The 17549-nt window shown below is 37.3% G+C and overlaps 1 protein-coding gene and 1 pseudogene across 1 annotated transcript in view; one reads left to right on the top strand and one right to left on the bottom strand.

The window, feature by feature from the left end:
- The window catches only part of HPSE2 (heparanase 2 (inactive)), a 724439-nt gene that overhangs the window by 675190 nt on the left and 31700 nt on the right, over positions 1-17549 (bottom strand). The window lies entirely within an intron of this gene.
- LOC109553227 (small ribosomal subunit protein eS1-like) lies at positions 14368-15162 on the top strand (annotated as a pseudogene).

Below are 17549 nucleotides of genomic sequence, written 5' to 3' on the forward strand. Positions count from 1 at the left end.
GCTAGAGACAAGCAAATCTGAGAAATTCCCACGCTACCAGGGCCCCAGCGTTGAGGACGAGACCAGGACATCAAGGGCCTCTGCCCACACCGGCTCAGAAGCCTCATGCCTCCCTGGGCCTTTAAGGATAAGCACAAGACACATGAAAAGTTGTACATCAGTAGTCATTAGGAAAATGTAAACTAAAATCACAATAAAGTGCTACCCCTGTGATACAAAAGACTGACAATACCAAGTGTTAACAAGAATGTAGAAAAACACGAGCCTTCACACATTGCTGGTGGGAATGTAAAATGGTACAGCTACTTCAGAAAATACTTTAGCAATTTCTTAAAAAGCCAGACTTAAACCTAATGTTGTTGCCTGGAAAATTCCATGGATAGAGGAGCCTGGTAGGCTGCAGTCCATGGGGTTACTAAGAGTTGGACACGACTCAGTGACTTAAATTTCACTTTTCACTTTTATGCATTGGAGAAGGAAATGGCAACCCACTCCAGTGTTCTTGCCTGGAGAATCCCAGGGACAGAGGAGCCTAGTGGGCTGTCGTCTATGGGGTCGCACAGAGTCGGACACGACTGAAGCGACTTAGCAGCAGCAGCAAACCTAATGTGTGTGCTAAGCTGCTTCAGTCATGTCTGACTCTTTGTGACTCTATGGACTATAGCCCACCAGGCCCCTTTGTCTATGGGATTTTCCAGGCAGGAACACTAGAGTGAGTTGCTGTGCCCTCTTCCAGGGGATCTTCCCAACCCAGGAATTGAACCTGCATCTCCTGTGACTTCTGCATTGCAGGCAGATTCCATACCACTAAGCCAACAGGGAAGCCCTAAACCTACTGTACAACCTAACAAAACCACCCCTAGCATGTACATAGCAGCATTATTCACAATAGCCAAAAGGTAAAAGTAGCTCAAGTGTTCATTGACAGATAAGTAAACAAAATGTGGTAGATATACAAAGAAATTCAGTCTTAAAAAGAAGGAAATTCTAACGCATGCTACAACATGGATGAATCTTGAATACATTATGCTAAATGAAATAATCCAGCTATAAAAAGACAAATACTCTGATTCTATTTGTATGAGGTACATAGGGTGGTTGCTAGAGAACTGGGAGGAGGGGAGAATGGGAAGTTATTTTTCAATGGCTATAGAGTTTCAGTTTTACAAGATTTTTAAAGAGTTATGAAGATGAATGGTGGTGATTGTTGCACAACAATGTGAATGTACTTAAGACCATTTAATCGAACACTTAAATGTGATTAAGGTGGTAAGTTGTATTATGTGTATTTTATCACAATTATAAATTTTTAAGTAATAAAAATAACCAGAAATGTAGGGTTTTGTTTTTTTTTACTTAAAACTTAAGTCGCCTTAAAACCTTGGGACCTCAATGCTATTGCTCTATAGTCCATGTTCAGTTTTCTCTGTAGATTGTATGAGTTTAGATAGCACAACTTTGAAAGAATCTTGTATGCTGCTATTAGCAGTGCCAGATCCAGAAGAATAAGGAGCAGGCCTGAAGAACATCAGCCTACCTTTGTCACAATTCAGTCCCTCAAGCATATCCAGCCTAGGACATAGCCAATAGAAGACCACAAATGGGATGCTCAAGAGGGGAGAATGGGAAGTCCCTTGGGACTTAGGGTGGAAGAAAAAGAAAAAGGCAAAAGAACATGAGCTTGAGATTTATAGAAAACAATACCAAAAAACAAAAAGTGGGGCTTATTCTTACACAAACTCACCAAGGATGAGACAGACTAGAGATACTTCCTCCCCTCCTGGCTTCAAACCAGCCTCTACTAACAGCAGCAGGAAAAGAAAGATTCTATCTAGTCCCTTGGAGAAGATTCACAGATACTAGAAGAGCCTCTGTGCTAAGAGACTGGAGTTCCAAGCCAAAGTATTCATTACCTCCCTCACTGCCCCTGCCACTGGTTTTTCCTTTAATTTTCCTGACCTAGTCAACTACATACTTTCCTAATATTCTAGTCTCTGATCCCCACTCATCTCGGAATTCCTCTCTCTCCCTTTCCCTTCAAGTCACTGAGTTTATCCACTTTGGCGTCAAAATGTCTTAAAGTTGTCCTCTTTTTTTCAATTCAGTTAATACCATGTATCTCATACCTGGACAACTAAATGAAAATTTTATAGGAGAAACTATTTGAGGCTATGCAATGCTACATTTTTCTATAAACTTCTACTCAATAATTTTAGCATTCATCAGTGAATCTTGCCTACAATTATTCCTCTGGTATTCTAGTTGTGACTTCTCATTTTTCTCATTCCATCTACATTTATTAACTAGAATTCTCCTGTAAGAGAAGAGCTGTCCCTTCTCCTAATTTATGCAACCACTGTTTATATTATCATGAATTCATAGGTGTTTTATTCTTCATATCATCATATTTACCTATTCTGTTACACAAGTTGTTCCAGCTTTAGCTATTTGGAGCACTTTGAGGTTAACTTCTGTGTCTTTCTGACATACTATCATTTTTTTAAAGCACTTCCTTACTTTTTAACACTGCAAATGTTCCAGGGTCACCTTGTATTTTCCCTGCCCCAGTTCTGGAATCATACTCTTCTCCAAAAGCCCTGATTCTGTTGGTGAAGCCTCTTGAAAGTCCCTTGGACAACAAGGAGATCAAACCAGTCAAGCCTAAAGGAAATCAATCCTGAACATTCATTGGAAGGACTGATGCCGAAGCTGAAGCTCCAATACTTTGGCCACTTGATGCGAAGCTGAAGCTCCAATACTTTGGCCACTTGATGCGAAGAGCTGACTCATTCAGACACGACTGAGCTACTGAACAACAACAACTTAAAAATCAACATCTAGGCACAACATGTGCTCATTACTATTAGGGTATTACTACTTCTAGGTCCTTCTCAGTAGGAGATAGGAAATTCATATGTATATACAACTGATATATGCCCACACGTCCATATTTATTTCTGTATCTATCTACCTGTATAAACATTAAAAGCAGGGAGAGGGGGGAATAGAATATATTAGTTCATACAGATGCCTCCAAATCCAATCTGATACCAAAGGATTCATTCTAGAATTCCCATTTGTCATTTTTTTCTCTAATAGTGAGAAACCTGCTTGCCATCTACTGTATTTACTTATCTGTTCAACAGCAATTAAAAACAGCTTCAGAATTGCTATTCCATAACCCTATGAGAGGGCTTCCCAAGTGATGCTAATGGTAAAGAACCTGCCTACCAATGCAACAGACAAGAGTTCGATCCCCTGGAGATGGGCACTGCAACCCACTCCAGTATTCTTGCCTAGAGAATCCCATGGACAGAGGAGCCTGGGGGGCTACAGTCCATAGGATCACAAAGAGTTGAACATTACCGAAGCGACTTAGCACACACGCATTGCTTGGAGAAACAAATTTGTCAACTACAGTTCAGTGGTTTTGTTCAGTACTTTTTTTCATTAGTCTTGCAGAATTCAGTCAAAATAAAGTTTCTTATTAATAATCTTGTCTTCTTCAAGCGTTTTGTGTAGTTGTGTCATTCATTGCAATAGAGGTAAGATTCATTTGTAAATTCCATTTTTAGTTTCCCATCACCCTGGTTGATTTTTTAAAATTTGAGGACAGTAAAATTCACTTTGTGGTGTAACATTTCTATGAGTTTTGATAGTTGCACATATAATCAAGTATCCACTAGCACATTGCCACATAAACCAGTCTGATTACCCAAGAAGCTCCCTCATGCCACTCCTTCATTATCAATCCCTTTCTCCATTTTCACCCCTTAGCAAACTGATTTGTTGTTTTTTGATTTGGGGTTTTGGGCCCTACAGTTCATTTTTTTTCCAGAATGTCCTATTAATGGAGTCATACAACATTTAGTCTTTGGGATATGTCTTCATTCACTTAGCTAAATGCATTTAGGATTCATCCATGTTGTTGTGAATCAATAGTTCATTATTCTATATTGCTGAACAGTATTCCACTGAATGGATGTACCACTGTTTACTGAGCCATTCATCTACAATACAGCTTTTTCTGTAGATACAAGTTTTCAACTGACTTGAGTCATTTAAGAGCAAGACTAGATTGTCATATGATAAATGGATGTTTAGCTTTATAGGAAACTACCAAATTTTTTCCAAAGTGGGTGTATAATTAGCATTCTCACCAATAATGTAGGAGAGTTCTTACTGTTCCACATCCTCAATAGCACTTGGCATTGCCAGTTTTGTTTGATAAGACATTCTAATAGATTTGAAACAGGATCTCATTGTGGTTTTAATTTCCACTCCCTAATGATAATGATGTTGAACATATTTTATATACTTATTTTCCATCTAAATATTTTCTCTGGTGAAGTATCTGCTCATATCTTTTGTCCACTTTTTAATTCAGCTTCTAACCTTCTTTAACTTTAAAAGTTCTTTGTGAGTTCTGGATATAAATCTCTTATCAAATTTGTGATTTTTAAAAATATTTGCTTCCAGTCTGTGGCTTCACTTCTTTTCATAGGGTATTTCACACAGCAAGTTTTTAGTTTTTATAGTCTAATATATCAATTTTTTATTCTATGGATCATACTTTTGATAGTTATTTTTAAAGTTTTCACTAACTCCAAAGCCACACACATTTCTCCTACTTTTTCCTCTAGAAGTTGTGTAGGTTTTGTGTTTTATATTTAAGTATATGATCAACTTTGAGTTAATTTTTATATAAAGTATGAGGTATGTATTAAGGTTCATCTTTTCACAGAACTTCCTTCCAATTATTCCTTCCAAAACAAATGGCACTGGAACTGCCTTTACACGCTTGTCAAAAATAAGTTCACAACACTTGTGTGCATTTACTTTTAAGCTCTCTATTCTGTTCCACTGATCTATGTAGCTTTATAACTTGATAACTTTGATAAAGTTATCAAACTTTATATCTTGATAATTGTAGCTTTATAATGTCTTGAAAAATGTGAATTTCAAAGAACTTTGTTCTTCTTTTTCAGATATTTTTGGCCTATTCTAATTCCTGTGTGTGTCCGTGTGTAATAAGTATTATAAACTTGTCATAAAGTTTAAAATATAATATATATTACATATATATGTGTGTGTATATACATATGGAATGTAGATTTACAAATGAATCTAACTCTATTACAATGAATGACACAACCACACTAAAGGCTTGGGAAGAAAAAAAAAGGAGCTGACCTAAGAAGCTTTATTTTAACTGTGCATGTGTGTATATATATATATATATATACACACACACATACATACGGGCTTCCCCAGTGGCTCAGTGGTAAGGAATCTGCCTGCAATGCAGGAGATTCAGGAGAGGCAGTTTCGATCCCTGGGTTGGGAAGATTCCCTGGAGGAGGGCATGGCAACCCACTCCAGTATTCTTGCCTGGAGAATCCCATGGACAGAGGTGCCTGGTGTGCTACAGTCCATAGAGTCGTAAAGAGCTGGACACTACTGAAGTGACTAAGCACCCATACACACACACACACACACACACATATTACACACACCTATAGAAGAGTTTTATTTGATTTTGATAGGGATTGAGTTACATATGTTGATTACATATTAGAGAGAATTGATGTCTTACCAATATTGAGTCCTCTAATCCATGAACACATTCTCTCTCTCTCTCTCTTCATATATTTGACTTCTTCCACCTCTGTTTTACAGTTTTCAGCATAAATATACATTTTGTTAGATTTATACCTTTTGGTGCTATTATATATGTCCTTTTTTGAAATCTCAGATTCTAATGTTCATTTTATAGAAACATAATTCACTTCTGTACATTAACATTCTATCCTACAGCCTTGGTAAACTCACTGTTAGTTCTAGGAATTTTTTATAGATTCTTTGGGTTTTTTCCAATATACATTATCATGTTATCTGCAAACAGAGACAGTTTTATGTCTACCTTTCCTGCAGCCTTGGTAAACTTATTATTAGTTCTGGGAAATTTTTAATAGATTCGTTGAGATTTCCTAAGGTAAATCATCATGTTATCTGCACACTGAGATAGCTTTATGTCTTCCTTTCCGAACTGCATGCTTTTTCACTGTCTTGCTGTAATGCACTATGTGCAAGTATGAAGTTGGATACGAGTGGTGAGAGTGAACATCTTGCCTCCTTCTCAATCTCAGATGAACAGTATTCAGTCTTTCATTATTAAGAATAATGTTACCATAGCATTTTTTAGATACTTTTTTTCAGGTTAGGGAAGTTCCTTATTCTTCCTAGTTTACTAAGAGCCTATATCATGAATGAATGTTAAATCTTATCAAATGCTTTCTCTACATATTTTGAGATGATCAATCTGTTAAGTAAGTTACACACTCACCATACACACCCACACAAACACACACGCAAAGCTTGTAGGAGTTTAAATTGCATTAAATTTATAAACTAAAGATACTCAGTCTTTCTATCCATGACATTTTGCATCTCCATGTAAGCTTCTCTTCCATTTTTCAATAAATTTTACAATATACTCTATTTAAATTTGGCAAAATATTTCTTAGATATATTCAAAGATAGTATAGCTTTTGATTTTATAAATAGTATCATTTTATAATATATTCTAACTTTTGTCCCTAGTTTATAAAAATGCACATGGTTTTGCTATTTGGAGCATGAATTCAGCAATCTCAATGAACTCTCTTATTATTTCTAGCCATTTGAGACTAGAAGTTTATAAATTCACTAGGTAAACAATCACACATCTGCTAATAAAAACAAGGTTGTTTATTCCTTCTTCTTGCATATTTTATTTATTTACTTTTCCTATTTGTTGAAAGACATGGAACTCCTGCATTTCTGCTTACCTTACAATCAGTGACGCTGGCTGCCTTTGTTCCACGTTATCTTTTCAAAGGTATTTGTATATTTAACAGTCTTACAAGAAAGAGACAGTACCTCACTTCAGAGCAAAGGGCAGGCATACTTAAATGTCCAATGCAATAAAGATAATATTCCCCTCTAAATAAAGAGCATGCCTGTTTACTCCTCACTATGAATGATTCAGGTTCCCTAATCTCATGGTTGTGTGTGCATGCTCAGTCGTGTCTAACTCTTTATGACCCCATGGACTATTACCCGCCAGGCTCCTCTGTCCATGGAACCTTCCAGGCAAGAAAACTGGATTAGGATGCCATTTCCTCCTCCAGGGGATCTTCTCAACCCAGGGATCAAACCTGAATCTCTTGCATCTCTTGCACTGGCAGGTCGATTCTTTAGCACAGCTCTACTTGGGAAGCCTAATCTAGAGTTACCCTCTGGTTATATAACCCATTGCATGTTCAAGTATCACCTAGCAGTCTTCCCATTTTTCTATGGAAATTTGGACTCAGAAAAACAACACAAAAATTTGCTGATACTCTGGCCACTGCTATTGCTATAAAAAATATACTCCTTTTTGTTTTACACAGGAGTCTCATATCTTCTGTCAACATTCATAAAACTGGCAAGTTACTGTGTTAGCTTACAAGAAGGGTAAAATTTCAGATCCTTCAAAGTTCTTGACATTATTCTGCTGGCTATAACCTCCAGTACAGTGGTGACCTACGGGCATTGTTGTCTTCTTCCTGATATTAAGAAAAATGATTCTAACATTTTACCATAATATTAAGCATAATAATTGATTTAGATTCTTGGTGTATATTGTTTTTCAAGTTATGGGAAGTTGTTAAAAAAAAATTCCTAACCTACCCATTTAACTTGGGAAACTACTATTTTAGTGGCCTAAAAGAGTTGACACAGCTTTCCAAAGTGGTTCTCCTTGGAATTAAAAATAGGAAAGAAATTCCTAGGAGGGACTATTAGAATTTCATGTAAGACAGTTCTTCATTATGTCATGCCTCACAGAACATTTGACATTCTTAGCCTCAACCAACTAGATACCAATAGCATCCCTAGTCTTGATGCCTGAACCACCCCTCTTCCCTCACCAATTTTTTCAAATATGCTCTAGAGTCAGAGTTGGCAGTCTTTTCCTATAAAGAGCCAGACAGCAAATATTTTAGGTTTTGTGGGCCACATAGCCTCTGTTGCACTACTCAAGTCGGCTAATGTAATGCAAAAGCAGCCATAGACAATACATAAATAAATGAGCATGGCTATACTCCAATAATGGAGAAGGCAATGGCACCCCACTCCAGAACTCTTGCCTGGAAAATCCCATGGACAGAGGAGCCTCATAGGCTGCAGTCCATGGGGTCACTAAGAGTCAGACACGACTGAGCGACTTCACTTTCACTTTTCACTTTCATGCATTGGAGAAGGAAATGGCAACCCACTCCAGTGTTCTTGCCTGGAGAATCCCAGGGACGGGGGAGCCTGGCGGGCTGCTGTCTATGGGGTCGCACAGAGTCAGACACGACTGAAGTGACTTAGCAGTAGCATACTCCAATAAAACTTGACAAAAACAAGTGGTTGCAAGATTTGGCCTGCAGGCTGTACTTTGCTGAGAGGGATGGGTAGAGAGTAGAATATCCTCAAACTTCACAGATAAGAGAATGGGGTCATGGATGAAGTGATTTCCCCAACATTTTGACTGCACAGCAGTTTGTACCAAGCAATGATTAGAACACAGGCCTCCTAACTGCTGGTGCTCTTCCCACTGGGACACCTAACAGAATAAATGACACCCTGGAAGAATCTGCCTCAGCAAGTATTTTTATCCACTTCTACTAAATGTATGCAAATATATATGGATACTTGGCAGAAGTCCATGAATATACAAGGCTCCGCTCCAGCTGTCTTCCTACTCTGTGGTGTACAGTATATCTCTAATTTTACATCATTCCCAGATGAAGACACCATGGTTTCATCCCAAGAATGTTCATGAAAACATGCAATACAATTGGGCTAAAGGCTGAACCCAGAAGCAGAAACTTCCCACAATAACTCAGCATAAATCATTCATCTGCTAGATATTTCTAAGGACAGCCTCACAAAATTGAGCACAGCCCTGATTTTTCATCTGTACAACAGAGCTTACACCCTATTAACCTGAAGTCTATTTTCAAGTGAGAATCCTTCAGAACTGGATCTAATACTAATCTATACAAAGTATAAGAATGTAGAACATCTACTTTTCATTCATCTGCAATTGCTAAGATTCCATCTATAGAGTTATTTTGTTTGACCTGATTGATTCCTCACAAAAGTGCTAAATAAGTTGCCTCACGGCAACTAAGCCTCATGGAAGGACTATGTAATAATAAATAGCTATTAGCAGGGATACACACAGCTTGAAGCAATGTAGTAGTTCTCAGAAAAGGACTGGGCTTGGACAAGAAAAGCGACATAATCAGCCTTGGCCAAAACCAAGGCTTTGCTGATTTACTCAACAAATCTGGGGTTGTTTTTACCCTCACTTGATATGTCACACTTTGGGTAGAATACTGGACTACATGAACTAAAGTTCTTCCAACTCTAAGATTTAGTTAGTCTAAATTCAGGGGGGAAAAAAGAGAATGCTACATCCTGGAAAAACTCTCATAGAGGATGAACTCGGGCATGAAGAAAAGACAGGTGTTAGATGTGGAAAGTGAAGGGAGAGGTATGTGAAGCGATCAGTGTTATTAATAACTACACAAACAGCGCCTCTCTTCCTCATACCCAAACAATAAAATCCACTCAAAAGCTCTAAGATGATCCCAATATCAAGAAGTTTCTAAAGAGAACCTGCTAATGATTTGGAATTTACTGCACCAAAGCAGCAGTAATGACACCAACTAAAGCCAACAGTCTGGCATAATTGTTGACTGAGCAGTAATAATCTTAGATGGCTATTTCTGTTGGAATCTGATATATTAAAATGATAGGTAAGGACAGGTACCAACAATTATACTTACTGCATACTTTTTGATGAAGTGAAGAAATACTTAGTTAGGCACTGGAATAGAGTCAGTAGCATTTGTCTTCATTTTGTGCCTGGAGAAACTAACTTAGCTTCTTTGAAAGTTGACATCCCCCATGGTATGGGTAGACTAACTAGGACTAGAATGTTTATATCCTTGACTTACATCATTTAGGTTTAAAGTTCTCCAAAGGGTAATGTGTAGTCCAAAGCTGCTAAATGTCAAAGTCAACCAGAAAACAAAACAGAATTCTAAATAAATCAAAATAAAAGTTTAGACATCTGAACTTTTGATAAGGATTTATCAAGCATCATCAGTTCCTTGTCTAACTTGGAAGCAAACCAAATTTCTTCATGTGGATGGCTTTGGAGCCTCCTAGTGGCAGCCTCAGGGGACCTACAGAACTGGAGTCCTGGAATGGACCAGACTTTCAAGAGTGTTTGTTATCTATACTGATGATCAATTCACACAAATATATCAGCTCCTACAATGTACTCAGGGCTTCCCTGGTGGCTCAGATGGTAAAGAATCTTTCTGCAATGCAGAAGACCTGGGTTTGATCCCTTGGTTGGGAAGATCCCCTGGGGAAGGAAAACAGCTGCCCGCTCCAATATTCTGGCCTGGATATAGTGCTCAACACACTATATTAAACAATGGGAATTCAAAGATGAATAAATGTTTGTCCCTACCCTCATGGAATTCACAGCCTACTACTATGTACACAAGTAAGAACAGAAGTAACTCTGATTCAATGTAATATGCACTTATAATCTGCAAAATAAAGGGAAAGGATGAATTCAGGAGTGTGTGATAAAGGGGGTTGACTTCTTAGCCAAGTCTTGACTAAAGGAAAAATGGAAGTCTATCCGATAGAGAATCCCAGGACATATATATTTTCATGCCTTTGCTAATTCTCCTTCCTCTTTGGATTATTCTCCCTTTTCCATATATCATACCTAGAATACTAAGACTTGAGTACCCTTAAGGTTCTAGTTTTATCTTCCAAGCACTGGAGAGATGTCAGAGACTGTAAATCAAATAAGTGACTTACCTATTGAAGACTATTCACAAAAATAATTCTGATAGTAGTATGAAAAATGTTATTAGGAGAGCTGGGGAGCAGAGTCTATTAATATGTCACAGTATTCCAAGGGAATGGTAAGGGCTGGCAGCACAGTAGCAAGAAAGAGGATTTCAGAATTAGACTACTACACCTATGTTAGGGGCTTTCCAGGTGGCGCTAGTGGTAAAAGAACTTGCCTGCCAATGCAGGAGACCCAGGTTAGATCCCTGGGTAGAGAAGATCCCCTGGAGGAGGAGGGCATGGCAACCCACTCCAACAAGTATTCTTGCCTGGAAAATCCCAAGGACAGAGGAGCCTGGCGGGCTACAATCCATAGGGTCACAAAGAGTCGGCCACAACTGAAGTGACTTAGCACACATGTATGCACGTATACCTGTGTTAAAGGCCTAAGTTAAAGACTTATGATATCTGATGGCCAAATGAATATGGGAGACTAGGCTCAGAAAAGAATAAAAAATAGTTCAAAATTTTCCTTAAGAGATAAGGTTAGGATAAGATAAGGTAGGAGATGATGCCTTTAACCAAGATAAGGAACACAAAAGAAATCAAGGGGATGAGTAATAATGAGGAACATTAGTAACTAGTTTTATTTGAGGTACAAAATTTATGATTTGTTTAAGAAACACTAGGAAGTGACTGCAAAACTCCTAACTCTGAAAAACACTATAACAATCTCAAAATAATCAACAGTGATAACCATTATTAAAATGTTAATTGTTGTTATCTCTTAGTGATATAGAGAAAAGAACAATCATATCCATTTTCATAAACATCCTGAAATTGATCCAGTCTCAGAAAATTAAACTTTCATTAGACAATGAAAATTTTCTAGCAAAAGTGAACATCTTATTCCCCTTACCTTTGTCCCTTTGGTTTATCCAAAAACATCCATCATTCAAGGAACAAGTTGAGTTTCACCTTTGCCTTGCCACAAAGCCTTATCTTACTCCTTCAGACCTTACATATTACTCTCTTAGGTTCAGATATTATGGTAATATCTGAACTCTCATAGCACTTGGCACAGATAACATTCTACTAAATTGTCCTTTATGATTTGCTAGAGTTTTAAGGAAATTTAGTTGTGTCTCTCCAACTATATTTAAGTTCCTTAAAGAGTAAGGCACTGGCCTACTTCTGCTCTCAGCCAGAGGCCAACTAATCCATATTCCAACTAATCCCCTAATCCACCTCCCCTATATTTTACAAATGATAAAACTGGGCCCAGACAAGCTAAATAAGTTGGGCAGGGTTCACAAGTAGTTTGTGAGTCCAGGTACCCAGAGCTTTATTTCCTTAACATTTCTATGCTTTCAGGTGCCCCATAAATATTTATTTTTTAATTTTATTATTGGAATATAATTAATTTACAATGTTGCATTAGTTTCTGCTATACAACAAAGGGAAAAAATCAGCTGTATGTATATGTATATTCCCCTCCCTTTTGAGCCTTCCTCCTATCCCCCAACTTCCACCTCTCTAAATCATTACAGAGCACTGAATTGAGCTCCCAGTGCTACACAGCAGGTTCCCACTAGCTATCGATTTTACACATAGTATTTATATATGTCAATGCTAATATTCTGATTCATTGAGGTACTTGTGCGCCATGTTTCTTTTCCTATGAGGCATGTTTGCATCTTAACAGAATATTCAAATTCCAAAGCAGCCAAATTAATGATTATTTAACAATGGAATTATAAACCTCCTGAAAGGCAGTCAGGAATCTATTTGGTGACAGGGAGACATTCTGGGAAACTCAAAATCATATCACAAATTCCAGTATCCAGCTATGCTAGAATGACAGAAACCACATTAACCCCCTTACCTTGAATAACTTTTTAAAAGGACCAAGGTACACGAAACAATGCTTTCTGACATAAAAACATAAAGCACAGCACAGTGATTCCTAAAGAAGGAAAAACAAACAAGATGAGCCCTATCATTTGCCATCCATACCTGGAGAGAACTTTTAGGCTTGTAGTACAAAACAAGGAACCAAAACAGAACTCGGCAGTCTTATTGAGTTGATGACACAGAGTTCAGAGCTACAAGAGGCCAAGGCAACTTAAATTTGCAGCATACAGGAGAGGAGGGAGTTACACAAAGAACATGAGCTCCAGTAGTGACATCCTTGCATATGTGAGAAAACTACCAAGGTAAGGAAAAGAACCACCAGGAAGGAATAAGTAAAACAATCAGCACAGTACACACAGGACCAGGAATAATTCACATTCTGGGCAACTGAAAAGACCTCATAACATACAAGGCTTCTAGTAAGAAGGGTACAGAAAAAGAAAAGTATTGCCTCAGAAAGGTATTGCTACAACAGAGAAGTCAAATTAGTCATAGACTATTCTAACAAAACTTAAAAGAAAACTTGAAAAAAATCAAGCTGATCCCAAGGACCTTAACTTCATCTCTCAAAAAGACAAATAATATTTAAAGGAATATCAAACTATCCAGCATTCAACAATGTAAAATTTTAAATTTCTGATATCCAGTTTAAAACTACTAGCACACAAAGAAAAAAAAAAAAAAAAAGATGACCCATAAGCAGCAGAAAAATAAATAAACAGAAACAGACAGAAATGACACAGATGATTAAAGTAGTAGCCACAGAAATTAAAAAATTGTTTTAAAATATTGTCTATATATTTAAGAAGACAAAAGAAAGCAAAGGAGTGAAAATTAGAAATATAAAAGATATAAAAAGAAACAAACTTAATTTCTAGAAATAAAAAATAATAACTGAAAAGTATACTGAATTTAAGGCACTGCAAAAAATTAATGGCATAAAATGACATATATAAGGAGGGAAAAGACTCAAGAAAATTTAATGGAGCATCACAGAGCCATTAGACAATATTAAGCATCCTACTATATGAGTAATTGGTGCCAAAACAGGATGGGAGAAGGAAAATATAATGGTCCAAACTTCTAAATTAAATGAAAACTATAAACCCATAAAAACCTAAAAAGAAGAAACAAGAATAACACACCAAAGTGTATCACAATCAAATTGCTAAAAAGCAGAGATTAAAGGAAAATCTTAAAAGTAGATAGAGCAAAAAGACACATAAGGTAGAGTAGACTTTTTGTCAGAAACAATGCAAACCAGCAAAAGACAAGTCAACACAGATTACCAAAATGAAATGCAAAGAGAAGGGAAAAAAAAGAACAACAACAAAAAAGGAACAGAGAAGCTAAGGGCAGAGGAACACTATGAAATGGTATATTATACACAAAACTAGAATCCTAGAAGGCAAAAAAAAAAGAACAAGAGGGCTGAAGAATAATGGCTGACAATTTTCCAAAATTAGTGACAGACAACAAACAACAAACCAAGGCCTAGATCCAACAAACTCAGATAGCACTAATAGGATAAATAGCCCTTTTGGCTCTCTGAGCAGCACCATGGTGGTCAGTAAGAATAAGTGCCCTACAGAAGGAGGCAAAAAGGCAACCATGAAGAAAGTGGTTGACCCATTTTCTAATAAAGACTGGTATGATCTGAAAGCACCAGCTAAGTTCAATATAAGAAATATCAGGAAAACACTGGTCACGAGAACTCAAGGCACCAAAATCTCATCTGATGGCCTCAAGGGTTGTGTTTTTGAAATGAGTCTTGTTGACCTGCAAAATGATGAAATTGCATTTAGAAAATTCAAGTTAATTATTGTGGATGTTCAGGGCAAAAACTTCCTGACTAATTTCCATGGCATGGATCTTACCTGTGACAAAATGTGCTCCATAGTTAAAAAATGGCAGACCATTATTGAAGCTCACATTAATGTACGACTACCAATGGTTACTTGATTCATCTGTTCTGTGTGAGTTTTACACAGAAAATCACAGTAACCAGACTCAGAAGACTTCTTAGGCCCAGCACCAGCAGGTGCGCCAGATTCACAAGAAGATGATGGAAATCATTACCCAAGAGGTGCAGACAAGTGACTTGGAAAAGATGGTTAATAAACTGATTTCAGACACCACTGGAAAAGACATAGAAAAGGCTTGCCAATCTCTTTATGTGCTCTGTGATGTCTTCATTAGAAAAGTAAAAATGCTAAAAAAGTTCAAGTTTAAATTGGGAAAACTCATGGAGCTAATGGTGAAATTAGTAGTTCTGGAAAAGCCACTGGGGATGAGACAGGTGCTAAAGTTGAATGAGCTGAAGGATATGAGCCAGCAGTTCAAGAATCTGTTTAAAATGCAGACTTTTAATGGTGACAAACAAAAGATCTTATTTGTGATTTAAAAACAGGATAAATAACAATAATCAAACATGCACACACACATACCTAGGCATATCAAGGTCAAAATGCTAAAAACCAAAGACAAAGAGAAAATCTAAAAAGCACTTATGGAAAACAAAAGATATACTGCTTAGAGAGGAGCAAAAAGAATTACAGGGACTTCTCTGTACAATGGTTAAAGACTCCTCACTTCTACTGCAAGGGGCATGACTTGATTCCTGATCTGGGAACTAAGATTCTGCACATGGCCAGCAGCATGGCCAAAAATAAAAAAGAAAGAGCAAGAATTATAGCAAACTTCCCAACAGAAACCATGGAAGAAAATGTAATGAAATTTTTAAAGTGTTAAAAGAAAAAAAAAAGGTCAACCCAAAATTTTGCACTATGCAAAAATATCCTTCAAAGGTAAAGGAGAAATAATTTTCTCAAACTCACTGACAGTATACCTACTCTTTAAGAAATGTTAAAGAAAAGTATTCAGGCAGAAGGAAAAAAAAAAGTGGAAGTAAAAAACAGTTGATGAGTGTCAGAAAAGATAAGTGAAGGTTAAAAAAAATTGGTTTTCTTATTTTAGTTACTCTCAGAGATAACTGAATGGTTCAAGCAAAAATAAGAACAACAGGTTTCAAGCATGGCATATGTTACAATGAAATTATGATATCAATGGCATGAGGGATGGGAGGGAAAATATGGTACTTACACCATACATGTAACTGTGTAATATAAACTCAAAGTAGATTCTGATCATTTAAAACTCATTTTGTAAACCCTAGAACACAAAAGGCACAAATTAACTTTTAAATAAATTGGACTTTATCAAACAAAAAACTTTTCTAATGCTTAGCACACTGCCTATCATGTAGTGAGTATTCAATAAATGTTACTACTATTACCAGGTACAGTATCAGGCATGCTGAAAATACATACAAAAACAAAATCATCCTTTGCCCTCACAAGGCACATGGATCATCCCAGACTTAAGGAAATGATGGTTTAGTATGATTTAGCAGTGAATTTAGCTGTGAGCTTCCTTTTGTCCTCAAGGCAAAAGTGGAAATTTAGTAATGCATACCTGAATTCATCTAATTGAAGGATGTAGAACATTTTTTTTAATGATTATTGTTTTTTACTCTTTTGACCACCCATCTTTACCAAAACTTTTACACTTCAAAAAGGTACATTTTAAGAAAATGAAAAGAGAAACTATACACAGGGGGCAAATATTTACAAAACAAATGGCTGACAAAGGATTTGTATCCAGAATATACTAAACTCCCACAACCTAGTAACAAGAAAAACAACCCATTTAAAAACAAAACACTGGAACAGAAATTTCACCAAAGAAAATATATAAGGCAAATAACTATAGAAGACAATGTTCAATATCATTAGTCATTCAGTTCAGTTCAGTTCAGTTCAGTCGCACAGTCGTGTCCAAGTCTTTGTGACCCCATGAATCGGAGCACACCAAGCCTCCCTGTCCATCACCATCTCCCAGAGTTCACTCAGACTCATATCCATCGAGTCAGTGGTGCCATCCAGCCATCTCATCCTCTGTCGACCCCTTCTCTTCCTGCCCCCAATCCCTCCCAGCATCAGAGTCTTTTCCAATGAGTCAACTCTTAGCATGAGGTGGCCAAAGTACTGGAGTTTCAGCTTCAGCATCATTCCTTCCAAAGAAATCCCAGGGCTGATCTCCTTCAGAATGGACTGGTTAGATCTCCTTGCAGTCCAAGGGACTCTCAAGAGTCTTCTCCAACACCACAGTTTGAAAGCATCCGTTCTTTGGCGCTCAGCTTTCTTTATAGTCCAACTCTCACATCCATACATGACTACTGGAAAAACCATAGCCTTGACTAGACGGACCTTTGTTGGCAAAGTAATGTCTCTGCTTTTGAATATACTATCTAGGTTAGTCATAACTTTCCTTCCAAGGAGTAAGCGTCTTTTAATTTCATGGCTGCAGTCACCATCTGCAGTGATTTTGGAGCCCCCAAAAATAAAGTCTGACACTGTTTCCACTGTTTCTCCATCTATTTCCCATGAAGTGATGGGACCAGATGCCATGATCTTCGTTTTCTGAATGTTGAGCTTTAAGCCAACTTTTTCACTCTCCACTTTCACTTTCATCAAGAAGCTTTTTAGTTCCTCTTCACTTTATGCCATAAGGGTGGTGTCATCTGCATACCTGAGGTTATTGGTATTTCTCCCAGAAATCTTGATTCCAGCTTGTGCTTCTTCCAGTCCAGCGTTTCTCATGATGTACTCTGCATAGAAGTTAAATAAGCAGGGTGACAATATACAGCCTTGACATACTCCTTTTCCTATTTGGAACCAGTC

Source organism: Bos indicus, chromosome 26 (assembly GCF_029378745.1).
Source record: "Bos indicus isolate NIAB-ARS_2022 breed Sahiwal x Tharparkar chromosome 26, NIAB-ARS_B.indTharparkar_mat_pri_1.0, whole genome shotgun sequence".
Classification (NCBI taxonomy): Eukaryota; Metazoa; Chordata; class Mammalia; order Artiodactyla; family Bovidae; genus Bos; species Bos indicus.